Source organism: Mustela erminea, chromosome 10 (genome assembly GCF_009829155.1).
Source record: "Mustela erminea isolate mMusErm1 chromosome 10, mMusErm1.Pri, whole genome shotgun sequence".
Lineage (NCBI taxonomy): Eukaryota > Metazoa > Chordata > Mammalia > Carnivora > Mustelidae > Mustela > Mustela erminea.
The window spans coordinates 18,856,868-18,883,810 of record NC_045623.1 but is presented as its reverse complement, the minus strand read 5'-3'; the positions used below and the strand labels follow the sequence as shown (position 1 = coordinate 18,883,810).

Genomic DNA, 26,943 nt, shown 5'->3' with positions numbered 1-26,943 from the left:
ATACTGATCAGTAATTTTTATTTGATTACCTATTAAAATGATAATATTTTGGACATATTAACCTCTTTTAACTTTTTACTTAATTAATATATACATATAATTAGCAAACTATGAAGTTGAAGGCACAATTCTCCAGACTGTCAAATCTACCCAAGACTTCTGACACCAATTTCAAGGAGTTACAGTCCAACTAAATGTTAGAGAGAAAACAGCCCTCATTTCAGGCATCAACTATAAGTTTGTAGGGATTTCCAAAACCACTCCCTGTTTTGATAATTCACTGAAAGAGTTTGCAGAACTCACTGAAAGCTATCATACTCACAGTTATGGTTTATTACATGGAAAAGATACAAAATAAAATCAAAGAGAAGAGACTCATAGGGCAGAATCTGGGAAGTTCCACTGTCAGAATGTATGACCATCTCCTGCCATCACTGTATAACAATACACACAGAATATTGTCAACCAGGAGAGCTCACCCAAGCCTTGGTATCCACAGTTTTTATTGAGACTTCATTACAAAAGCAAGATTGATTGATTGATGTCCTACATGGTTGAACTAAGCCTTCAGATAAACTGATACCATATGATCCAAAGCCCCCACCTTAAATCATCTGGCTGGTCTTTCTGGACTGGCCAGTCCTGACTCTCAGACCACTGAGTATGGCTAGTCTCACCTATATATCTTCTGTTGTTGGCCCCCACTCTGAACAAAAACAATACCGTCAGGTATGACATAATATTAGTCTTAGAAGCAAACACAAAAGCATCTCTTGGATCAAGGCCAAATTCTTTACTACACAATATGGCTACTAGAAAATGTTAAATTAAATATGTGGTTCACATTATAGTTCTATTAAATAATACTTATCTTTACCTTTTGATATCCAAAATTCTTGTAGTCAATCCTATCATACTAAATCTCAGTATCTTTGTTTCATATAACCAAACTATGTCATTTTCTGTCACCGTAAGTATTTTTCCCCCCGCCCCCATTTCCAATATGACCTATGGGAAGTTTCTCCATGTTATTCCACTTTCTAGGTCAGTTTAAGGTAACAATATATTCACATGTTTTAGAATCCCCTATTTTCAGCTGATCCAACTGAAAGATCCCTTAGCAAATAAATTTTCTCCATCCTTGAAGCTCCACTTTTCTGTTATAAGCTCATAATTTTGATAATCTTAAACCATTCCCTAGGTATGACATCATCTAGCAACAAAGTTCTTAATAAAACATATTCTCCTTTCTCTTTTATAGTCTATATCTTTTATTGGAAAAGAAAACCTCAAAGCTTCATGGACCCTAGATAGGGTTTCTAGGTCTTTTTCAGAAATTTTATTAATCAGAATAAACTTCTACAACTTTCACCATGTTCCCTGTGTAAATACTTCAAAGACATGGTCCTCCTCCCAGTTAGCTGACTCAGGCCTCTAGACAGCTCTGTCTTGTTCAATACTTTAACTATCATTCAGTCTGATATAAAGTTGTTTGGCTCAAAGATGGGATCAGGAGGGAGACAAACCATTAGAGACTCTTAATCTCAGGAAACAAACTGAGGCTTGCTGGGGGATGAGGATTAGGAATAGGGTGGCTGGGTGATGGACACTGGGGAGGGTATGTGCTCTGGTGAGTGCTGTGAATTGTGGAAGACTGATGATTCACAGACCTGTACCCCTGGGGTAAATAATACATTATATGTTAATTTAAAAAAAATAAAAAGGTTGTTTGTTTCATGCACCATTTCTTCAATATCTGTGGTGTATAGTAAGCAAAGGTTTTAAAAAGTTGAAATAGGACATTTCTACTTGCAGTGAATTCTCAGCCTATAGTGGAAATTTAGCCAAAAAAAAAAAGCCTTACAAGGTCAGTGCATTTTAAGATTATGAACTCTATGGGACAGGCAGTTTGAAGACAGACCAAGAGCTGACCTGTTCAGTCCACAGACCATGGACTCCTTGAGGAATTTATTTTATACTATCATTAATCTGCACCTTGTCAGAAGAATTAAAAAAAATTGTTAGGTTTAATAAGACCTCAATTAAGAAATTTACATTCTTAAGGCAAGTGTGCTGCAGCAACTGGATAAAAGCAATTCAGTTAGCTGTGTCTGCAATTGGGATTCCTAAGTCCTGGATCTTATGAGGTTAAAACAGTCCATTAATTACGGTTAGTCTATGTTCATCTTCCTTTGCCACTTTCTTCTGTCATGGGGCATATACCAATTAAAATGTCTATACATTGTTTTTACGACACATTAAATGGAAATGACAATCACTAATGCAAAACCAAAACCACTAAGTTGCTCTGCCGTGATTAGCTGTGGAGGTGGGCATTGTATGTGATTCTGCAGCCCCATGCAGATCTGTTGATGGCTTCCATTCCCTGGCAAAACCACTGAGGAGGATTCTAATAGATACTACATCTGCACATATGCTGTTGGTTGTCCTTCCTTCACGCTTATTCTGCCCTCGCTGACTTTGCACATCTGTTGTAATTTGGTGAATAATAATAAATACCCTTCTGTAACGTGTGATGCTTCGAGGCACAAACAAATAAAAAAATCATTTAGGCACTGAGACTGGGGAAATAACCACATGGTATCAGGGACCATCTCATTTTAGCCATCTTGTGCCAAATTAGGACTAGCCAAGTCTTGATCCAATATGTCTCTTCCCTTACTGAAAGCTCCTGGGAAGGCTATCTCTTAACTTTTCTGTCTCAATCATTCATCTGAAGAGTGGAGGATAGTGATGTCCCCTGTCTCATAGCTTCAGAGTGGTTATAAACATTAACTGAGATTCTCTCTCTCTCTTTTTTAAGTACTTAAAAAGTCTCTCACAAGTCTGTAGGGACAACATTTCCTTTAAGGTTTTATTGAGCACAGCCTTGTTTTTATATCCCTTAAATCATATGGTTTTCCATAGCACCACACAATTATTAGTGCTTTTCAAAGAACAAGTTTAAAATCCTTATTACTAGTTCATAAGCCTGAAGTTGTCTTCTGAAACAGAAATCATAATGTTTTGATCATCCATCAAAAGCTATTAAGCAGGAGCTAAGAATCTTCTGAAATATGCATGCTAGTCAGGGAAACTTCAGAGCTTTGGCTGCAAATAAAGACCACAGTTTCCGGAAACTCTTCGGATTTCTTCTTTCTTGTCAACAGGTGGCTGTAGTTTTCCTTCCCTTCATTACTAAAGCATTGCCTGACAAATAGCTGTACTACTACTGAGTGGTAAACAACCACCTTCCACCATTATTCTATGTCCATAGGAATGTCTTCTGCTGTTGACTCATTGCAAATTAACTCAATGGTGCTGAAATTAATCACCCACACTTTTTTATCTCTATTTAGGAAAAATAGGAACTCCATGGCTTTTTGTCATTGGTATACTGAGGAGCCCAACATAACTTTTGCATCATTTATAGTGCTCTGTAATTGCCTTAATAGGTCTAATTAGTATACTGGATTTTGTTTTCCAAGAGCTTGCATATTTTTAATGGGTTTACTCTCTTGTTAAATGGTCTAAATGACTTTGCATGAAGACCAGCTCCCAGCAGAGGCAGACTGCCTATCAATTAAAAAGACAACTAATCTCAGAATGTTTTTCCCCATGATTTTAAAGTTCAAATATTTAGAATAATCACCAATTACAAGCAAATAAACTATAAACATGAGATTTCAAATCTCTTAAGAACATACTTTGCCTGATTTTAAGTTTAAATAGTTAGAAGTGAGCTTTTAGCAGTATAAGTAAAAGTGCTTTGTTAAAAATAGAGCTAAAATGCTAATATTGGTTCAAAAGATATTTTCTAAATTACTACAGTCAAAATGTTAAATCCAATAATATTTTATAACTGAAAAGAACTCCTGACTGCTTTCATAAGCATTATCCATACTAACAAGTCTCAAATGTTTCAATAAATTGTGGAATATACATGCTTCAAAGATTCTTATTTTTTTTATGTTTTAAAGATTCTTATGCAGAGATAAATATTCTTTGTTTCTTTTCAATGAACATTTTTACAATTCTTTACAAATTGGGTAGAGTATAAAGACTGGTAGAAATTCTGACAATTTACTTCAGGAAATCACTTGATTCCTTATGTTGCTGCTGAAGCACCAGCTAAGGAAGAGACGACATATGAGTACTTTGTTTCAAAGAAAGAGAAAAGAAATCAAAAGTTGATCTCTATAGATTACATGTTTGTAACACGTAAAAGTAAAGGAAGAGAACCCACAAGTGTTCATAAATTAAAATCTTAACACAATTAACAACTGTTTTTTTGGAGTATCCATTAGGTGCCAGACACTGGCTTAGGGGCTATTGATGCATTTTGTGAACAAAAATAATCTGTGATAGAATTTAATTTATATTCAAGTGTAGAGGACATCAATAAACAAATAAATATGCAATCTACAGTCTGAGATAGTCCTATGTTCACAAAGAAAAGCAAGATCCAAGGCTGCAGAATGAAAGAGACACTCTTAGAAAGTCCAGTGAGGGACATCAGGGTGACTCAGAAGCGTCGACTTCAGCTCAGGTCATGATACGAGAGTCCTGGGATGGAGCCCACTTTGGGCTGCCTACTTGGCAGGGAGTCTGCTTCTCCCTCTCCCTCTGCCTGCCTTTCTGCCTGCTTATGCTCTCTCTTTGTCAAATACATAAATAAAATCTTAAAAAACAAAAACAACAACAACAAAAACCAGTCTAGTGAAAAAGACCCCAGATAGTAAGAGATGAGAGAAATCCTGACTAAGAGACATGGCTATCTGGGGTCCAGGCATTCTTTGACAGGGAAACTAATGCAGATGTCCTAGAGCAGGAGAGTAATCAGCATATTCAAGGAACTGATCTTGAGGTACTTGTGGCTGGAACACAATGGGAAATCCATCTTTTTTATTTGACTTCTTGTACTGTGACATTAGATTGCCCCACACAGGGTTAAAAGGCCTACTGCCCAACACAGTGCAAAAAGAGAAAAACCTTTGAACAAAAATGCATAAGCATACTGAGTAAAAATCAATAACCCAGATAATATGCAGAACACATTTATGTCAAGGGAAAAAACACGATTGTGGTTTATAAAACACAAAGACACTGGCTTTTTTTTTTTTTTCTGTTTCTGATACCTTAGAAAATTATTTAATTACATTTTCTCTGAAAAATTAAAATCCAAATTATGTTTAATGTGACAGTGAAAAAAAGTGCTTAAAAATCTCGTTACCTGTGGGAAATCAGAATACAAACCTCACAATTTGACAAAACTGAACTTTCATTTTTAAATTATCTTAAGTTTATTAATAAAGGTGCTGTCTCTTGAGGTCTGTGTTTTATAAACATCAAGTAAAAAGCACTGGATTATATATTTTTGTCATTGGGTTTTCCATAATCCTGGATTTTATAAGACTATAAGGTTTAAACAAAACTTTAAAAAATATTTCTTAATATATTTTACTTTAATGTTTGCCATTTTTATTATAATTTATACAAATTTATTCTATCACAGGTGATGGATGGATGGATGGATAAACAGAGAGACAGATTATAGATAAATAGACGATAGATGCATTAAAGTATGTGTGCATTGATTTCATGAACACATTAAATGGTCATGATAATTACTTAAGCAAACTAAAATAAGGTGTTCTTATGTTATTTGCTTGGAAAGATCATCTTTTATGAGATTTTCTCTATCACTTATCTAATTTAAACAATATTTAGTATTAAAATGAGAAAAGAGAAAAAATTCTTCAGAGCAGACTAGACACAATGTTGTCCTGACTCTGCCATTTACCAGCAATGTGACCTCAGCAAGTTATTGTACTTCCCTGAGCTTTCATGAATAATAATCTCTTATTGTTTTAAATATACACTATCAATATCTATGGCATAACACCAAACATCTAATAAGGCACTCAAAATTAGACAACTTTTTAATTATTATTATTCGTATTAGTATTTTGTTTTTACTATCACCATCACTATTACCAATCAACTGTAAGTCTCATTTTATTGATGGTAGTGCAAAAAGACTCTGGTCCAGGTGAAATTGTAATACTGGACCTTGCCAGCATCTACTTCAGAGAAAGACTGGCTCAACATTGCATTATTGATTTACCTTACAGCAGATGGCAATTTGTGATAAGATTCTAGGAGTTATGTTGTGTTGCTGTATCGCTGTTTGATGGTGAAGGCCATGCTAGCTCAGAAGCAAACAGTGACCAACATCTGCAGGATTATAAACTCAGTGAAGGAAAACAGTGAAGAATGTTGTTCTCAAAACATTTTGGTAGGAATTCTTTGAGAACAAAGACATTTTAATACCTTAACATGCTTCTCCAGCAAATAATAGTTGCATATTTTTATGACCTCCTTTTTGAGAAAATCACATTAAGAAATGGGTTCTATAAATTATATAATGTTTCGGGACGCCTTGGTGGCTCAGTTGGTTAAGCAGCTGCCTTCGGCTCAGGTCATGATCCCAGCGTCCTGGGATCGAGTCCCACATCGGGCTCCTTGCTCCACGGGGAGCCTGCTTCTCCCTCTGCCTCTGCCTGCCATTCTGTCTGCCTGTGCTCGCTTTTGCTCGCTCTCTCTCTGACAAATAAATAAATAAAATCTTAAAAAAAAAATTATATAATGTTTCTTAAAGGACACTTACTTTATTAATCACAACTGTAGGTACAACAATACATATATGCATAAAATCTAATATACATATGGGAATTTATATATTACAGTGCAGTCTCAAATCAATGGGGGAAAGATAGATTATCCAAGAAAAGCTTTTTTTTTTCTTTTTTTTTTTTTTTTTAAAGATTTTACTTATTCATTTTAGAGAGAGAGGGGGTACAAATCAGGGAGGGGCAGAGAAAGGGAGAAGCAGACTCCCCTCTGAGCAGGGAACCTGACATGGAGTTTCCTCCCAGGATCCTAGGATCATGACCTGAGCTGAGGGCAGACTCTTAACCGAGCCACCCAGGCACCCATAAATTACTTCATTTTAAATTGCAACTTACACCCACCACTTGGTATTCCAGTTCTCCTTAAAAGATACTACTTAAAATGCTGCTTAAAAGTAGCATTCATTACTTTCTGATATACTATATAATTTACTTATTTTGTTATTGCTGCTGTTGTTGTTAATCTACCTCCTTCTATTGCAATGCAAACTCTGCAAAGGCAAGGATATTTGTCTTTCTTGATCACTGATACATCCCAAGTATTTAAAATAGATCTCAGAACATGAGAGACACTCGGTACTTACTTGTTCAATGAATGTAGCAAATGATCTAACAAAAATTTAAGTGTTAAAAAAAACTGAAATTATAAAATGCTAGGAGAAAACTTCATTAAGATGGAGACTAGGGGACAGGGTTTGTATAGGAAAGAACTTTCTGGGTGGCTCAATGGGTTAAAGCCTCTGCCTTTGGCTCAGGTCTTGATCCCAGGGTCCTGGGATCCAGCCACATAGGGCTCTCTGCTCAGCGGGGAGCCTGCATTGGGCTCTCTGCTTGGTGTGGAGCCTGCTTCCCTCTCTCCCTTGTTGCCTGCCTCTCTGCCTACTAGTGATCTCTGTCTGTCAAATAAATAAGTAAACTCTTAAAAAAAAAAAGGAAAGAACTTTCTATTGTATCTCAAGACTCTAAATCCATAAGAAGATAAATGCCTTGAATAAATTAAAATGAAAAAAAATAAATAAAATGTAAAAAAAAATGAACAAACAAAAAAACCTTTTACATAACAAAACAACATAAACAGAGAAAAAAATCTCAAATCACTAAAAATAATTTTACTTTTATATTACAGATAAATGTTAATTCTTGTCTCACAAAGCTGACAACCCAAAAGAAAAAATATGTAAAGACTATGAACATACAGTTCATACAAAAATGGAAATAATCATGGCTTTAAACGCAGGAGGAAAAGATGTCCAACTCCTCTCCTAAAGCAAATAAACTGTTCTGAGATAACTATATTTACCCAACAGACTGATAAAATCCAAAAGCTGGATAAAGGTTTCTATAGGTGAACATTATAATAGCATTCTCACACATTGCTGCTAAAAGCATAAATTGGTACAACTCCTGTGGAAGGCAATTGACCGATACCTGACAAAATCACAAATGCATAGACATTTGGACCTAGTTATTACCACTTCTGGGAATTTATCCTATACAAATCTACTTGCATACATGTGACATGAGGTTTATAAGAGGATTTTTTGTTGTAATATGGCATGGCCTAGTAAAATACTAGAAACAAACAAATGATCTTCAGTTAAGACCTTACTTAAGTAAATGACGGCTCCTCCATCAACTGAAATACTCTTCAATTGTATAAAACAACATGGTAGTCTATATTTCAATATGACAAAAGCTCTAAGATATAATGTTAAGTGAAATGTGGAAGAAGTAGAACAATGGTATCTTGCATTTAAGAAACGGAGAAATTAGACTATTTATATTGGTATTTGTTTACATGGATACAAAAAGAAACTGGAAGGATACATGAAAAATTAATAAAAGTAGTTACCAATGGAGCTGCGAGATAGGAATTGGGCAAAGTAAAGGACAAGGTGGGAGTAAAACTTTTCACTGTGTAGTTTTGCATTTTTATGTTCTTGTTGAACAATGAAAATATATTATCTATCCTAAAAATCAAGTGATGAAAAATAGTTGTAGAAAAATAGCTCATAAGAAAATAGTAACAGTACTACATCATCAAAATGCCAACTAACTTCATTTTGTAAACACCTTGATTGAACCCTTTAGAGATATCAAATATGAAACTAAACAGGAAAAGATCATTTCTCTATTTGACTCCAGGAAGACTGTGGTAAGGGAGGAACAGGAACCGGTAAAGAATTCATTATTGTTATTTATTAGCTACTGTAGGCCTGCAAACATGTCAGGACTCCAAATAAAACAAGGCAAGAAGCAGTATTAGCATCAAAAATAGCCACTGACAGTGAGCAATACCACTCGCAGAATGAATAAACAGGTGTATAGCCACTTAAAGCTTAATTTCTCCATAATAGGAACAAATAGATAAATAAAAGAGAAGCCTTCCCACTGAGAGCAAGAGAAATTGGACCACAGAGCAGTAACAGAGCAGTACTGTTGAAATATAAATCAAGATAGTGGGTGATGAAAATAAAAGGAAAATGTAGAATTGGGGGGGAGCCCTCCTTCTATCTAGCATCTGTTGATTCCATCATGTAAAAACAGACTTCATGCCAATGCTCCCACCTTTGGGTCAAAAATTTTATGGTTAAAAAGTGATAAGTATGGACAGTCAGGTTTCATCCACTATGGCTCCTAACAGAAGTTCACCAAAATCTGAGAAATCAAAGGAGAATTAATGAAATAAAATAAATAAATAAATAAATAAATAATAGAGAAATTAATGTAATAGGAATGTTTTACCTGAAGAAGAGAGAGATTAGAGAAAGAGCAAGTAGATTCAGCATCAGTAATAATACATATTATTTGATTACCAATCCTTTAGACCTTGGGAACCAGAAAATAAAAATATGACAGACATACCCTTCAACGAGTTCAGGAGAAATGACATACACATTGAAACGTAATTTGTAAACTTGCTGTTTGTGGGTAACTGGCATAGAAATACATTGCATTACAGAATGTTGTGTCAATATTAAATACATTACAGAATGTTGTGTCAATATAAAAAATACTAGGGAATTAAAAAAAAATGTACCAGACAACTTCACATAAAAATCTGGATTTTCAATTTTTCTTTGAAATTTGGACATAGAGGGTTACCAAGTATTAAGAGGAGGAATTTTGTCAGGTTCCATGGGGTGCATTTTATACTGAGAACAGAGGAGGCTTGGAACAAGACAGAAAACAATGTTGAGGGGTCTATTGGTCAGCCTAGGCTGTCCTAACAGAATACCATGGACTGAATGACTTAAATATAGTCACTTATTTTTTTCATAGTTCCAGAGGCTGAAAGTCCAAGATCAGGGTAACCAGCATGGTCAGGTTCTGGTAAGAGCTCTCTTCTTCCCTTGTAAGCCACCACCTTCTGACTGTAAACTCACATGAGGGAGAGATAGCAATCTGTCTCTGTTTCTGCCTCTCTCCCTTCTTATGAGGCCACTAAGCCCCTCATGAGACCTTCACCACCCTCATTAATTAATATAACCCTCATAACCTTTCAAAGTCCCCATCTCCGAATACCATTGGAGATACCTATCCTAATCAGGGGTTAGGGCTTCAACAGGTGAATTTAGGAGGAAGATAAAAACATTCTGTATATACAAGGCAAGGAAAACTGCTTGCTGGCTGAGAAATTTGCATGGAAATTATGGAAACCTTGGTAGGAAGAGATGTGATTTTTCAGTGATCTCATTTTACTCTTTTATATTTTCAGTTTGGTGTTGAGATCTTCCTCGACTTACAAAGCAGTTGCATCCTGATGAACTCCTCCTACACTGAAAACATCATAGGTCAAAAATGCATTTAATACCCCTAGCCTACCAAACATCATGGCTTAGCCTGGCCTACCTTAAGTGTGCTCAGAGTGCATCCGCCTACAGTTGGGCAAACAAGACCTATTTTATAATAAAGTAGTGAATATCTCATGTAATTTATTGAATACTGTACTGAAAGTGAAAAATACACACGGCTGTCAGTGCATCGGTTGTTTCCCCTCATGATCACGTGGCTGGCTGGGAGCTGTGGCTGCTGCTGCCTAGAGTCACATAAGTATTGTACGGCAAGCTGTTGCCTGGGAAAATATCAAAATTCAAAATCTGAAGTGCAGTTTCTACTGAGTGCCTATCACTTTCGCACCATTGTAAAGTGGAAAAATTAGGAGTCCAACCATCGTATGTTGGAGAACATCTGGGCATAAAAATCTTTCTCTACTCCAAACTTCTACGTCTAATGTATAAATATCATATCCTCCAAAATCTCATCTCATAACACTTCATATACCTAGTCATCACTTACAGAAAAAGTAATACATATCCCATTTCATATCAGTTATATACATAAAACTATGTCACTTCACAAACTACAAAAGAAAATTGGTCTTGTTGGGATGCCTGGGTGGCTCAGTTGGTTAAACATCTGAAGCTTGATTTCTGCTCAGGTCACGATCTCAGGGTCATGGGATCAAGCCCACAGTAGGGCTCCCCACTCAGCAGGGAGCCTGCTTGATTTTCTCTCCCTCTGCCCCTCCCCACTCACATATGCTCTCTTTCAAGTATAAATAGTTTTTTAAAAAATAAAATTGGTCTTGTTAATTTATATTTACCTTTCATTAAAAAAAAACAGTGTTTTTAGTGAGCAGAGGTTTAGAATCTAGTCAATAATTTGACAGATAAAATTAGTTTATTAATTAATTTAGTGATGGTAATACAGTCAAATGAGGCCACAAGTTTTACTTCAAAATTAATTACCTGTGCATATTCTTTAGCAATACGGAAGCATTTCACTTATTTCGCAAAACAGCTGTTAAATTTCTAATTTTTTTAAAACATGCTGCTAAAAAATCTGCTTTTGCCCATAAAAGGCACCATATTTACATCTCTATTATTCTCCATTCCAGCGCCTTCTTTTGAAAGCAGGTGGCCTGTATTTCATAATTAGCAAAATACTAAAATAGATCATCAAAATGCAACTTTGTCAAGTTCCTAAAAGAAAGAATTTATGTCAGAAAACAGTCCGATCCACAGTGATGACAGAGTTGATAAAAGTCTGCTCTCTACAGAACAAGGCTTCTCTGATGGAATTCCGTGCTCAGCCTTCCCTTCACCAGTCCTCACTGTCATAGTCCCCAAAGCCAGGTTTGGGTTCAGGGTGAACCCTGATAAGTGGCAGGAGAAGGAGTTTATTTGTTACAGCAGTGCTAGCCCCAAAGCCACCTTATAATCTGTGTGAACCACTCCACAGATTGAAGAGCTCCTTCCTAGCCACAGCTCTACCATTTGCTAGTTCATTTGCCACTTAATCTCTCTGAAATTACTTCCCTCGTCTGCAAAAGTAATATAAGAATAATGCCAGTTACTTAGAATTATTATTAATTAAATTCTTAGCACAGGATCCTATAAAAACAAGGCACTTAGTGCAGGTCAAAGGGCAGACAGAATACATGAATTCACTTTCTCCCTTTCCTGAAACCCTATCATAATAATGGTGTTTTATTTGTTTGGTTTTAAGACATAAGGTTACAAAGACAAAGAGAACAGGAGAGTTAGAGAAAAGTAACAAATATTTTGAAGTCAGAAAGTAAATACTTGACTCCTGGTAACTGACAGCAGACCCAGGAAGACAAAATACAAAGCAGGTAATGGGAGGAGTGAGACCCCTATTATACCCTAGAACCGCAACCCTGTCACCCTTGCCTGAGGTATGGGAGATAATAAAGCCAAGATATGAAAATCGGTGAAAAAGTTATCCCACCATTATCCAACCACATAAGCTGGACAACCGTTTCTCTCCAGTGAGTATAGTGACTGCTGCAGCCCCAGTGTTCCTACCCCTGCACTTTCGAGCAGTGGCGTCCAGCAGGAGATTGCAGGATCAGAACGATCTGATCTCTACCTTTAAAGATAGGGACCAAAACAGGGCGCCCGGGTGGCTCAGTGGGTTAAGCCGCTGCCTTCGGCTCGGGTCATGATCTCCGGGTCCCGGGATAGAGTCCCACATCAGGCTCTCTGCTCAGCAGGGAGCCTGCTTCCCTCTCTCTCTCTCTGCCTGCCTCTCCGACTACTTGTGATTTCTCTCTGTCAAATAAATAAATAAAATCTTTAAAAAAAAAAAAAAGGATAGGGACCAAAACAAACAATAAAAATGTTTCTCAGAAACAGAAGGTATGCAGGGAAAAGAAATATTCCAAATATTACTAAAACCCTGGAAAAACAATTAAAGATAATGGATCTATGAAAAAGAGAGTAAAATACTACCCGAGAAGAAAGGAACATCAGAGAACAAGAAGAGCTTCTTGATCTCCACTCTAGGCAATAAATACAGTATGTAAAGAGAGCTATAGGGATGGATGCCTAGGTGGTTCAGTCTGTAGAGCGTCAGCCTTCAGTCTGGGTCGTGATCTCAGGGTCCTGGTATCAAGTCCTGCATCACGCTCCCTACTCCATGGGCAGCCTGTTTCTCCCTTTACCTGCTATTCCCCCTGCTTGTGAGTGCTCGCTCTCTCTCTCTCTCTCTCTCTCACAAATGAATAGGTAAAATCTTAAAAAAAAAAAAAAAAAAAAGACATCTATACATACCCTGATAAAGATTTCCAAAATCAGCAAATGGCTATGTATAAGTGTCTTCCAGCGCTGATACCCTACTTTCATATCCCTTCTTTATATTCATCCTCCCTGATTCTCTATTTTGACCTACATATCCCCTGTCTGTGCACTAAACACATCCTCTACATACATCTCTCATAGCACAGAAACAATATGCCATAGTATTTGTCTGTTTTGTTTTTCTATATCCCATACTAGAGTGTGAAGTTTCGCCAGGGAGGGGTTGAATACCAACAACACCAGCATAGTGTCTGGCATATTAATAGGTACTCAACAAATGTTTGTTGGATAGATAAATGAACAGATGAATACACTGTCATCACCAGTTTGGTATGTCTCCAGAACTGATCATTCCAAAAGTGATCTCATATATCACTTTTGCTAATCTCATATATGCCAATTCCTTGAAAGAAAATAAAAGAAGAGAAAAGAAAAGAAAAGAAAAGAAAAGAAAAGAAAAGAGAAAAGAAAAATATTTGGGTAGAGGAAGAAAGGATGGAAGAGCTCTCCCTTCAGTAAAGAATACCGTTTGACAAATACCCAATACACAAGAAAAACAACTCTACTGAGTACCTTTGGATTTCTGCTTCAATTGCAAAGGCAAATGCCCTATTACTAGAGTTAAGCAATCAATGCCTCTTTGTATGTTTTAGAATATTAACAATAGTCATAGTTGAAGTTATTTTGTTCTTTTTGCTTCTGTATTTTCTTATATAGCACACAGGTATACCTGGATAATAAAAATTAATTTTATATACATACTATCTAAAATAATGTAAATTCAAATCAATGTTTAAATATACTTAATTTTTTAAAAAATTCTCACCTCTTTAGAAAATGTACTTTGAACCAACAATGGTAAGGATTCTCAATCCTGTTCATGTATCATAAACTATGTATGTCCTGGTTCCTCCCAGATATACAGAATCAAAATTTATGGGAGAGAGACGAAGGCACATGTATTTCTAACAAGCTATAGGCAGGTCTGAGAATCACCATTTATAGAACATGAAGGCTCATTAGAGATCCATGATCTTAATCCAAGAACTTTACCCAATAATTGCATTCAGTGACTTCATTCATAAACCGTAGGTGGGAAAGTAGTCATTAGTTCAAGAAGAAGAGGGGAGGAAGGAAAATGTATAAAGAATAGGATTTCTCAGAGTGACTACTGAGAGCACAGTTTAATCCAGATGCAAAGTACCTATTAAGTGAAGACAATGAGTGAGATAGGATTTATCAGGCTTATTTCAAGTTTATCTTGCTTTTCTGTATTTCTAACTGCTAAGGAGTAATTTCTTAGAGGATTACCTCCATTAAAACCCACACTCTTATCCTTTCTGCTAGCAATTCTTTCCAAAGTATATAAAAGCTTATTTCAGTTTGTAAGAAGCTAGTAAATCAAATGGATATTCAAGTTCATTTGCCTGGTGTCCTTGCTAAAAGTTGACATTGAAATAAGAGCTTATAGCATATGCACTTGCGCTATTAACCAGGCCTGCTAACCATTTATCTTTTTTTCCCTAAATTCAAAAACTGAAATTCTGTTAGCCTGCTACTTTATTTTTTTTCACCATATTGCATTCGAATAGCATCACTATTATATTAACGTAATAGATCATCTCTATAATTGAGTATGAATAGTATCACTTTGCACCCTTCTAGAGTTATTAATTTCAGTGTACTCATTGTATTTTTGAATGTAGCTGCACAGTAAATAATGTAACACAAAGAGGCTTTAACCTATTCCCAAAGCCTACAACAAGGATATAAAGCCAGTGGTGTATTAGCTTAAAAAATAGATCAATCTTATCTTGTAAAAAGAAGATAAAAGGTAGTTCTGTCAGAAAGGACAACCATGCTTGAGGCTGTAAACCATACTTGAGACTATAAAGAGAAGCTTAGAAGCACGCACTAAATTTTGCTTCCTGTCCTTGGAAAAAGTCTTCAAGTCAATGGACATTTCAAGAATGGATCCAATCATCCAGGTATTTCCTTATGTTGACTATGCAGAGAAACAATCAGCTCAATAATAACAACAGTAAAAAGTATATTGTCATTTCATAACACTTTAGAAAGGCCTTTAATATATATGAAAGTGAAAATTAATTGAATTCTTAAGAATGGTCATTACACTATCCAAAAGTATCCTAAGGCATATAACACTAAGCAGAGAACATAACAATATTCATCACAAGAGTAACAGAATAGTTCCTCAAAACATCAACAAAGTTCTGAGCAAATTAAATATTTGCAGAGCCAGGTAGGAAAGATATTTGGACAATGCAAGAATTATTCTCTCAAATTTTTGAGAACGGCACTCAGTATTATTTAAAAGCCATAGATAAGCCTGAGTGAAAGGACTTCAAAATGGATTATGAGCTCTTTGTATTGTTGTTGGTTTGCACCCCTGAGAGGTTTTGGGGCGAAATCTGAAACAGGCTGTCATTTGTTGAAGGCAAGGAGAGACTGAAAAAACAGGCCAGCCATTCCAGATTGGTAGGTGGGAGGTGTAATAAACAAGGGAACTTACAAAGCCTGCCTTGGGCAGTGGTGAAATGAATAGATCTGCTCACCTGCCAGCCAGAATCTTGGAAGTTTATATAGAGGCCTTACCTGGGTTCCCTCATTGCCAAGGTCCAGTTCCCTGGTCAATCAGCAGTCATGTCCTCTCAATGACCTCCTCCAATACTCCACTCCTCTAGACCGGCTCTTATCATCTCATGTCCCTCCGTCCTCTGCAGCATGCCCTGAGCAGTCAGCAAGGGGGTTCCTTGACATGGAGGTAGCTCCTTTGGTGGCTATGAAGGCAGATACCACAGCAGCAATACAGTCATAGGCAAGAGAAAACACATATTTAGAAAACAAAAATCCCCCAATCAGGGACAACTTTTTCTACCAAGAGCTCCATGATCTGAACTACTGATTTACTAAGTCCCCTAGGCTTGGGATTGGATCACTCAGGGTGTTCACTGTGTCCTCTTATGTTTTAAGATAGATGACACATTAGCAGATTTATCAGGTATGAACATACAACCTTCTTTTTGGATCATGACACAGGTGCTTCTTTGCAAGGCAGTAGTGATGTCCAAAGCTGTCCTATTTTGGAAGACAGCTTTTCTCATTCAAGACATTTCAGTGTTTGGAACACTGGTATGTCTCAGTCAATTAAGCATCTGTCTTTCGTTCGGGTCATGATCTCATGGGTCTTGGGATTCAGCCCCAATGTTGGGCTCGCTACTCAGCAGGGAGGCTGCTTGTCCCTCTTCCTCTGGCACCCTGCTCATGCTCTCTCTCTCTCTCTCTCACCTACTCATTCTCTCTCTCTCTCTCTCTAATAAATTAATAAAATCTTAAAAAAAAATAAGGACATTTCAGTATTCAGTAAAGATAGGCTTTGTTGGGTGAATGTGGCAAGGGCTTCTGTGTATTGGTCTTCCAGGTCACTGGAGGGGACAAAGATAACAGCCAAATGATTATACCAGTGGAAAATAGAATATGCCCATCTGGCCTTGAGAAGAGGAAAGTTGGCAATTTTCACTACCAGGAGGGCAGATTCTCCCCTGTGCCCAGGAAAAACCTAGGTTGCAGTGACCCAAACAGCCAGGTGGAAACCACAGCCAAGGATTTGTGTCACACTTCCATGTGGTCACATTCAAGTCTACCAATAAATACCCAGACAGTGTGACCAATCAGTGCCAAACTTGTCACTATTCTTTAAGTGACAGGATGACTACAAAGTTCCAGTGATATCCATCCCATATTCCTGGTAAAACTGGGCTCCTTATATCTAGAGTGATTCTTCTATTTCCAACACAGGGATGGTGCTCAAATGTCCATGATCCAAGGTAACCTACATGAACCCATCCTAAATGTGACTAGCCGCCCATGGCTTTATTGGTGGTATTTTTAGGACTCTTCTGGTTAACAATTCAATGTTATGAGTGGGCCCACTGCAGAAAGTTACTTCCAGGGCGCCTGGGTGGCTCAGTGGGTTAAAGCCTCTGCCTTCAGCTCAGGTCACAATCTCAGGTTCCTGGGATCGAGCCCCGCATCAGGCTCTCTGCTCTGTGGGGAGCCTGCTTCCCCTCTCTCTCTCTGCCTTCCTCTCTGACTACTTGTGATCTCTCTCTGTCAAATAAATAAATAAAATCTTTTTTTAAAAAAAGTTACTTCCATTTGATACCCAGTCCATGACCAGCCACCACAGGAGCAGCAGAAATCTAAGGTCAAAAAGACAGATGTTTAGTAGGAAATTGCATGTAACATCTTCCCCTTTTTTAAGAATCATATTTGCAGCCTGATCCTTACATGTTATTATAGCTGCAGCTTTAGGAATTTGACCTAGTTGTGCATACTATACATGTTGGCTTGGGAAGGTAGCACTGTCAGGCAGGAGAAGACAGACTGAGGGTGGGATTTGCCAGACCAGGACCCCTTCCCCCTTTCTCAGTGATGCGTGTCCCACCTAGCTTGCAGCCAGACAAAAGGATTAGAAATTGAATAGTTTCCCGTTGCCCAGGGATGCAAAGTAAGTCACCTATCCTGGTGGGACATCCCATTGCAAATTCCAGTAAACCATGCTTTTCCCAGGCATTATAGGGCTTGGCGTTCTCAGCAGCACAGCATGTTGATCCTTGGTGAAGGTATGCACAATGGATGTTTCCTGAGACTTCCATACCTTTGCATTGTTGGGTGTCTTGGGAAGGGTTCACAGTCTGGCATATGAAGCAACAGGCCCTTTTGTTTGAGCATTAAAATGTATTATAGCTTGGGGCAGTACGTTAATCCACCCAGTTAATGTGAGGTTTTTACCTATTAATAATTTAATATGCTGCTCTAATATTCCATTTTTCCTTTCTACCATCCCTGCTGCTTACAGGTTATAGGGTAAATGGAACTTCCATTCAATGTCTTTTGCTCAATTTTGCATACTATGACCTCTGAAATGTGACCCCCAATCACTGTCTGTTTGATGAAGGTATCCACATATGGGACTCGGGTTGTCTAATCCCCTAATAATAGCAGCCTGGTTGGGGTATGGGGAGAGGAAAACTTGGTCAAGACACAGTATCCACACAAACCAAAGCATGTTGAGAATGCTCAGTGTGAGGACTACCAGTATAATCAACTTGCCAGTCTCTCACCAGTTGGGAACTTCAGTGGATGGCCCCAGGCTCCTTTGGCAGTTGCCTTGAGCATTGTTTAGAGCACACAGGACATGCTGTTATTGCATTTATCAAGTCACTATATTTCAAGGGCAATTCAGCATCCCTAGCAATACATCATTTCTCCCAAGCACTGCAGTAGCCATTCTTTCTATGCACCCAATCTGCTGTCTCCTGAAGGATCAGTTGCTAGGACTTGACTAACCTAGGTCATCAGCTCTCTGATTGCCAGGGGAAGTCAGCACTTTATGAGTCAGAATATAGAAGATAGTGAGGATTGCCTCAGACTCTTGCAGGCAAACTCAAATGTCTTTCCACATATCCTGACTCCACAAGGGCCTAATCATGGCCTGTCACTTAGATACCCACTATCAAAGCCATAGAGTTAGAACAGCTCAACTGTCCATGCAAAAGATTAATGATCACCAGCTAAATGGCTCTGAGTTTAGCCCATTGGCTGCTGTGGTTTGTTCCTGTTTCTATCCAGATACCTGACTAGATCCATGCATTCTAGGCACCAGTGGGAATTTCCCCTGATTCTCTGCAGAGGTACCAGAGGAAATTGGTGGGACATTTGGAGGACCTACATATTCTACAGGACCCAGTAGAATCTGAGTTTCTAGAGACAGTGGTGCACAAAGTGCTCCTCTTCTGCAATGTGGAACTTTGAGCCATGCTAGAGATGGGCTGATGGAACATATTCTCAACCCACCCCTTGATAGGAAGGATAGTTCTTATTATGATATGCTGTTCCTTTGTGAAGGGGTCTACATGGAGGAACACTGAGTACATCACAAGGAGCTGGTGCTCTAAGGGAGTTTATCAGTTTTCTGCCCTCTTTCAAACCTCGGACCAAATCAAAAGAGCATGCTCTCCTTCTGTTGTCTCTGCTGTGGTGCCCAACCCACGCCTTACAGAGTCACAGACATACCTAATTCAAGTGGCCCTACTTGAGAGATGTTCAGAGCTTTAATCTGTTTCGTTAGTTTTTTTGTTTTTTTTTTTTTTGTTTTTTTTTTTTTTTTTTTTTTGCTTTCCAAAGGCTGCTTGCTGCTCTGATCACCAGCTTCACATGTACTTCCTACCAAGTGGTATAAGGGATGGTGACACGATGCCATGTGGAGAATAAAAGTCCTCCAAAACCCCCAAATCCCTTCAAAGGCTTGCATCTCTTTTGTGCTCTTAGGGGTTGGACAGGCCTGCATGTCATCAATCATAGCTTCTGGGACAGCACACATCTTACCCGAACATATGACTCCTAAAAACTTCATGGTGGTATCTCAGTCCTGAACTTTTTATGATTTCATAAAAAATCTCATTCACAGATGTTCCAGCAAAGTCTGCACAATGTGCTATGGCAAAGGTAAGTCTTCACAGGTGAACGTTATATCATCAATGTAATGGGCCTGTTTTACTGATGTGGGGAAGGAGAACAGGGACAGGTCTCATGATATATTGTGGGGTTGTACCAGTTGACCTGAGAAAACATTTAAAAGGTCCATTGTTGGGGCTCCAGGGTGGCACAGTGGGTTAAGCATCAGACTCTTGGTTTTGGCTCAGGTGCTGATCTCAGTGCCATGGGGTTCCATGCTCAGCACAGAGTCTGCTTGTGTTTTCCTCTCTCCTTCTCCCTCTGCCCTTCCTCTTCAAGCTCTCTCCCTCCCCAATAAATAAATAAATAAATAAATCTTTAAAAAAAGAAAAGAAACTTTGCAGTGACATGGATGGAGCTAGAGGGTATTATGCTAAGTGAAATAGAGAAAGAAAATTATCATATGATTTCACTCATATGGAGAATTTAACAAACAAAACAGAAGAGTGCAGAGGAAGGGAAAGAAAAATAAAACAAGACAAAATCAGAAAAGGAGACAAACCAAAAAAGACTCTTAACCACAGGAAACAAACAGGGTTGCTGGAGGGGAAGGGGATAAAGGGATGGGGTAACTGGGTGATGCTACCTCTGAATCTAATAATACTCTATATGTTAACTGAATGTAAATAAAATTTAATTAAATTAAAAAAAAATAGAAAGAAAGTAAGAAAGGTCCGTTGTTGTCCCTCCCATGTGAAGGCAAATTGATCTTGTGATTCATCAGCCAAGAGTATACTGAAAATAGTTTTTATTAGGTCTGGTATAACATAGTACACTCATAGGATCACAGCCAAGCATCTAAGATGGTGGCAATGCTGGGCACAGCTGCGTGGATGGGGCACTACCTTGTTCAGTTCTCAGCTGTTCACAGTCATCCTCCATGAGTCATCAGACTTTTCACTGGCCATATGGGGTTACTGAAAGTGCTATAGGCACAGTGCAGAATAACCACTTGGGGTGCAGTTTTGGAACAGTTTTTCTTATTTCCTTAGGCCCTGAGGCAATTTATATTGTTTGTCAGTTACCATTTTTCACATGGGCAGTAGACTTACTGGTTCCCAGTTGGAGTTTTCCTTCACCGCTGGCTTGATTACTCCAACCCTGAGGCAGAATTCACCCACAGACGTTTGCAAATCTTGTAGGATATTCTTGCCCGAAATGCTCTCTGGTATTAGATTAAAACCTCATATTTTTGTGGGGGAAAATGCCTGACTTACAATGTTAAATGGAACCTCCTGACCATAACCATTTATCTTCTGTAACCACAGATGGCGAGGATCAGGCCATGAAATGTCAAAGAGTTACCAGGTATTAGCATACATTTGACCCCAGTGTCAACCAGAGCCATCACCTTTTTTTTATTTCTGGGAATCAGTGAATAGTCAACTCAATATGAGTTCTCAGATCATCCCCACTGGCTCTCCCCTAGAGGCAATATTTGCCTGCATCATATACTTGGGGTTGGGATACACCCTCCCAAATAAGACTATATCCCTAAGGCCTCTCCTGGAGCAGATGGGGGCATGAGGGATGGGGGGGGCAGATAGGACAGGTTTGAACTATTTTTTAGGTTTTAAGGTTTTCTACAGGATGACCAAAACAGCATTGAGTTGTCAGTCTACCTTTCCAGTTGGAGTCCCAGTAGCCAGGTCAAGCCACATTTCCTTCCAGGTTACTTTTACAGGATCTTTTACAGCTGATTAAGATAACCTTTGGTTTTTCAAGTTCCATCTCTGTCTCAGGTCTTTCCCCCAGCTGGTACTTTCCTGGGATTTGTCAGTGTCCCCCAGATCAGAAATGGATTGCCCACCATCATAAATGTTCTGTCTCATGACAAGGCTCAGCATGGATATCAGCATCCCATACCACAAACTGAGTTTAGACTGGAGAATATTGGTTTCCATTCCTGCAGTACATGTGGCCCAATCAGGGACTTTAAAGACAGATGGCCTATCTCATTCCCAATTTCTTAAAATTTTGTTGTACTTCCTCTATAGATTTCTAACATTTCATTTGCCCAGAGAGATCCTCCTGGATGGGCCAGGCCTCCTGCAGGCTAGAACAATCTGATCCATGACAGACAGAGTACCTTGAACACCAGAGCACCATGCAGGTCCTGCCAGAGGGCAGGGTGTGTGGTGTTGTTGCTCATTTTCTGTGCCTCATACTTTATCAGAAAAATGTCATCAGAATCCCCCTCTCTCCCCCCACTCCTGCCCCACATCCCATAGCCACACTAACTATGCTGGAATACTTTCCCTGGCCTTTTGCAGGAACTTGGCAGCTAAATCAATAAGCTCAGTGGGAGTATATTCTTTCATCATGATTGCATCCTAAATTGGGGGCTGCCCTGCTGGCTGGGGTTGTTTGGGCTATGCTGTGCTATTGTGCTTGTATTAGGGGTCGGACAGCATGGTACATTTAGTCTGTTTTACTGTCAGTCATGTCCTCCTCTTCCTTCTCCCTACTTTCTCAGGGTTCCACCCCTTAGTGTCCCAATCAGGCTTTGTCACAAGAGCTTAGACTTAATCCACAGCAGACTATACCCTCCTAGTTCTGCAAAACAGCACACTAACTTCTCCACCTTATTATCCTGCTCTCCCACCTGATCTGCCAACCCCGAAGCTGAGGAATGGACACCCACATGTCCTTTTTTAACCTCAGCTCTTCTTTCATCTTTCTAACTTGTCTTCAGTCTCTAGTTTGTCATTGCTAGCCAAACAGCCCACCGTAGAGTCCAGTCCACTGCAGCAACCATTCGTTTCCCTTCTTTGCCCCAGTGCACTATCTGCAGTTCCTCAAACAAGCACCTCAAACCAGCAGGCGTTTTGAAAGCATCCCTGTACTCATATGGAAGTCCACAAGTGTCTTACACACTACTTCTCCCCACATAGAGGTTAATGACCAACTTGGGCATTCTGTCCCCATACCTCTTTCCCAAAATTCATTTACCTGGTCTCCTGGCTGGCTTACCAATTGTTTGTTCACAAATTTGGAAGCTTCTTGGGTGAAATCTGAAACTGACCCCCATTCCCACAGGGCATGGAGAGATTGGAGAAAAAGGCAGACTTCTCCAGACTAATAGTTGACAGGTTTGATAAGCAAGGGAACTTACATACACGACTTGTGGGCAATCAAAAGGCTGGTATATCTCTGCACCCACATGCCAGGATCTTAAAAGTTTATAGAAATCTTAACTGAGTTCAGTTGCATATAGTCCAGATGGTCTCAACTACACATTACATTCTCAAGACCACATTCTTGAAGTGGCTCCAGTTACAGAGATAGTGGGAAGAATACATATTCTAAGGACAAGAGGGGTAAGAAGCCTCTGATTACCCTAATGCAGATCAAGGGTCAAACAGTGCTCACATTCTCTCTATGACAACCTCCAACAGTTGGGAGCTCCTTAGGGTGGAAACTGAGACTACTTCCTCCTCCATTCCCCAGAGCCCAGTACAGTGCTGTATGTGGAAGAAGCTCAGTAATACTAAGTGAATAAACCAACTAAGACTCTTAAATATAGTCAGGCTACTAGAGCATAACTAATAATTCCCACATCACAACTCTTCTAAGTAAAACACATGTAGAGATTAGATAAAAACTCAATGTCTACCACGCTTGCTTCTTTTGGTGTAGAAATAAGGTAGTTACAGAACACAAATGGAAGAAATGAGAAGCTCCTTCTCATCAAAAGGAAAAAGTTCCTTTTGCTATGCAAAGTCATTCATAGGAAGAGCATAGCCTATACCATAGTGGCTTTAGAGGTAACAGAGGACAAAATTCTCTACAGCAATCTAAACAAAGAAATGACAGTTACGCAAACCCCATGGATTCATTTCAACACACATAAGGCAGAGCAAAAGAATCTAGACCCAAAACAAGGCATGTAGCCTTTTTTTTGATTTCTAAATGGGGTTAATGATAATAGCAACTGCATAGATTTTGTGAAGACTCAGTTGTCTCTGGTATACAAAGTATGAAATAAATGTTAATCATCATCAAATAATTAATATTATGATTATATGCATGCTGCTCGACAAGACACTGTGGGGATATACAGGGAACTGGTTCTTGCCTATAAGGAATTTACAGTCCAGTAGAAAAGATAAACAAGAAATGAATACAGCAGCTATGTGCCTTGGTTTCCCAAATTGTGAAAATAGAAATAATAATATAGACCTCATAGATTTTTAAGAATTAGAGATTATTCCCTAAAATATAAACACTATAGAAACAGGGATTTTTATCTGTCTTATTTACCTCTACACTTTTGGTACAGAGTATCAGGTGGTCTGTAAATATTTGTTGAATGAATAAATGAATGCATGAATGAATGAATAATGCACATAAAACATTTAGGCAATGCTTAGCATATGCTAAACATAATACGTTTTAACTATTATTATGCACTTAATAAAAAATAAGATAATAAAAATAAATTATTTATATAAAGTAGGAAATATTAAGAGTCAAGAGAACTGTACAGGAAAAAAGAACACTACAAAATTCCTGGTAGGAATGATTATCTCCTTTTCAGAGGATCTGTAAAACAGCAGAAACTTGGCTAAACAAATTATGGTACATTTGTACAATGGAATATTCTAAAGTAAAGCAATAGAAGTTAAAAAAAAATACTACCACACATAGTCACATGGATGAATCTTGCAACCACAATGGTGAGCAAAAGAAATCAGACATGAGGGAACACATACTGTGTGATCAGAAGTGTATGAAGCTACAAACCAGGTCACTGAACCTTTTTATGGTATTATCAGGACATATACCTTCAGGAAAGAGGAAGAGAACAGGATTGTAAGGATGTGTGGACACTTCTGGCACTGGTAGTGTTCTATGTCTTGACCTGGGTAGTAGTCGTAGAATGAGAAATCATTCTGTACATATATTTATACAAATCAGCTTCATTTTTGCTGTATCAACAACCCCAATATCTCAGTAGCTCACCATAGTAAAAGTTTTCTGGTCCTGGCTTCCATGACATGGGAGTTGCAATCTAGTAGGTTCTGCTAGGTACCCTTGGACTCAGCTTGGCTTCATTGTAGGAGTATTCTCTTCTTGGAACCAGACTAGCAAAACAGCAACTGTTTGGAGTGTGGGGCTTCACATAGAGGGCTCAGAAACTCAAAATTCACAGGCAATCTGTGCAACTAGCTCCATTAAAATTTTCTGCTACAATAGGGTCATAGCTGGTTCAGAACTTTGTTTCTGGTCTATCAGATGCTGTCATCTCCACATGCCATGAGCCACACCCATAGTTCTCTGAGACACAGACTTATCTGAAGACATGTCACAGTAATTATGAAGCTTCAGCAGGAACAACCCTCTGTCTCTTTATCCTAAACCATTTTCTCCAGCTGAAAGTATTCCTTTCCAAATGTAATTGAAGTGCTCGCTTCGGCAGCACATATATCAAATGTAATTGAAGTCCCCAGTTGGTTGATTTTTAGTTAGTCAAAAGGGGGTAGAGGGTGGGAACAAGAGAATGATTTGAACTAGGGCCCTCCCCAAGGTCAAAAAGCTTCCTCTGCTGGCCTGGAGGAGGAAAACTCTCAGGTTATAAGAGAGTCAGGGCCTGAAGGCAGGAATTGCCAGATGGCCTCTTAAAGGCGAAAGTAACCCCAATTTGTCAATCAGGAAGAGGAGGGACAACTCAGTCCTGCCTCAGCAAGAAACTGAATTCTGTCAACCACAGAATTCAACCAAAAAGGAACATGGCCAGGCTGACAGCTTGATTCCAGCTTGCAGAGTGAACGCTAACTTCACCCAATGAATCAGTGCCTGAACTCCTGACCCACGGACGCTAAGAGTTAACAAAATGTTTGTTTTTTGAGCTGCTAAGCTAGTAGTAATTTGTTACAGAACAATAGGAAAAAACCAACCAAACAAAGAACAATAGGTCTTCCATTCCATAAACTCCACTGGCCTCACACTGGTTGTGATATGCTTCAAATTGACTGGTGTGGTCCTTCTCAAATCTCACCATGCTTCAGAATTACCTGAAGGGCTGTTAGAGCAAAGAATGAAGAACCCTAACCTCAGATATTCTAATTCATTAGCTATAGAGTGGGGTTCATTATTGCATGATTCTAACATTTTCCCCGGTGTTGGTAACTCTGTTGATCTAGAAACCATGCTTTGGGAATCACAGGCCTCCCGCAACTACACTAACTTCAATGCACTGGAAATGTCCTTAGTCACAAAATGCTACGAGATCATAAGTATCTGGTTTAAGCAACTGCTTGACTTTCTTTCATATTAAAGGTTTTCATGAAAGAAACAAGAGAGAGGAAGATCTTATTAAATAATATTCATTAAGCTTAATACTTAATTTTCATTAAGCTACCTGATTCTCATTATTCCTGTGGCAGATGAGCAAATGCTAATTTCAGAAATACACTGATATGTCACTGCCCCCATATTATAGTTTACATTCCTGGGACTTTTTGTACTATTTCCATTATAATGGCATGATTTAGAACAGAATTTGTTAAAATGTCATAACCAATATTTGTACTTGAAATTTTTAAAGTACCACATTCAATATTTTAAGAGGGCTCAATAAGTTTAAACCAAATTGATAATTATGGATCAAGTCCATAATATCTTTGTTGTAACTATCTAAATAGCTCAATACAAACATTTTTAAAAAGAATTACAACTACTCATAATAATATCATCAGGGAGTTATGAATTTTCTATTCATGTGTTTTAGTATTAGGTTTTAATAGCTGGGCCAATACCTCATGGAAAGACGCTATATACATCAAGAGAATAACGTATACATAGGCTTTTTATGTTTGATGTTCCAATTTGTCTAAATACAAAAACCACCACCTTTTGCCTTCATTTTCTACAAAGGATTTTTTTTTCAAGGTAAAAGTGCCTCTTTCTATGCTGATGCCTTCTAAGTAACTACAGAATGATAAGAACCACATCATTTAATGAATATTCATATCAAAGAGATATTTATAACATTTTTCATGTCATTGCTCCTTTACCCTTCCCCAACATACACTTTGAGAATTACAATGACTTCTTGAAATCCTGAAGGAACTATCTTCAATTCTAATACAAGGCTTTAAAAT

The 26,943-nt window shown here is 38.3% G+C and overlaps 1 long non-coding RNA gene across 1 annotated transcript in view; it reads right to left on the bottom strand.

Moving 5' to 3' along the window:
- The window catches only part of LOC116567445, a 169,883-nt gene that overhangs the window by 138,487 nt on the left and 4,453 nt on the right, over positions 1 to 26,943 (bottom strand). Inside the window, exon 2 of the long non-coding RNA XR_004276221.1 lies at positions 15,914 to 16,098. This is a non-coding gene — a long non-coding RNA (uncharacterized LOC116567445). The remainder of the gene's footprint in view (positions 1 to 15,913; positions 16,099 to 26,943) is intronic.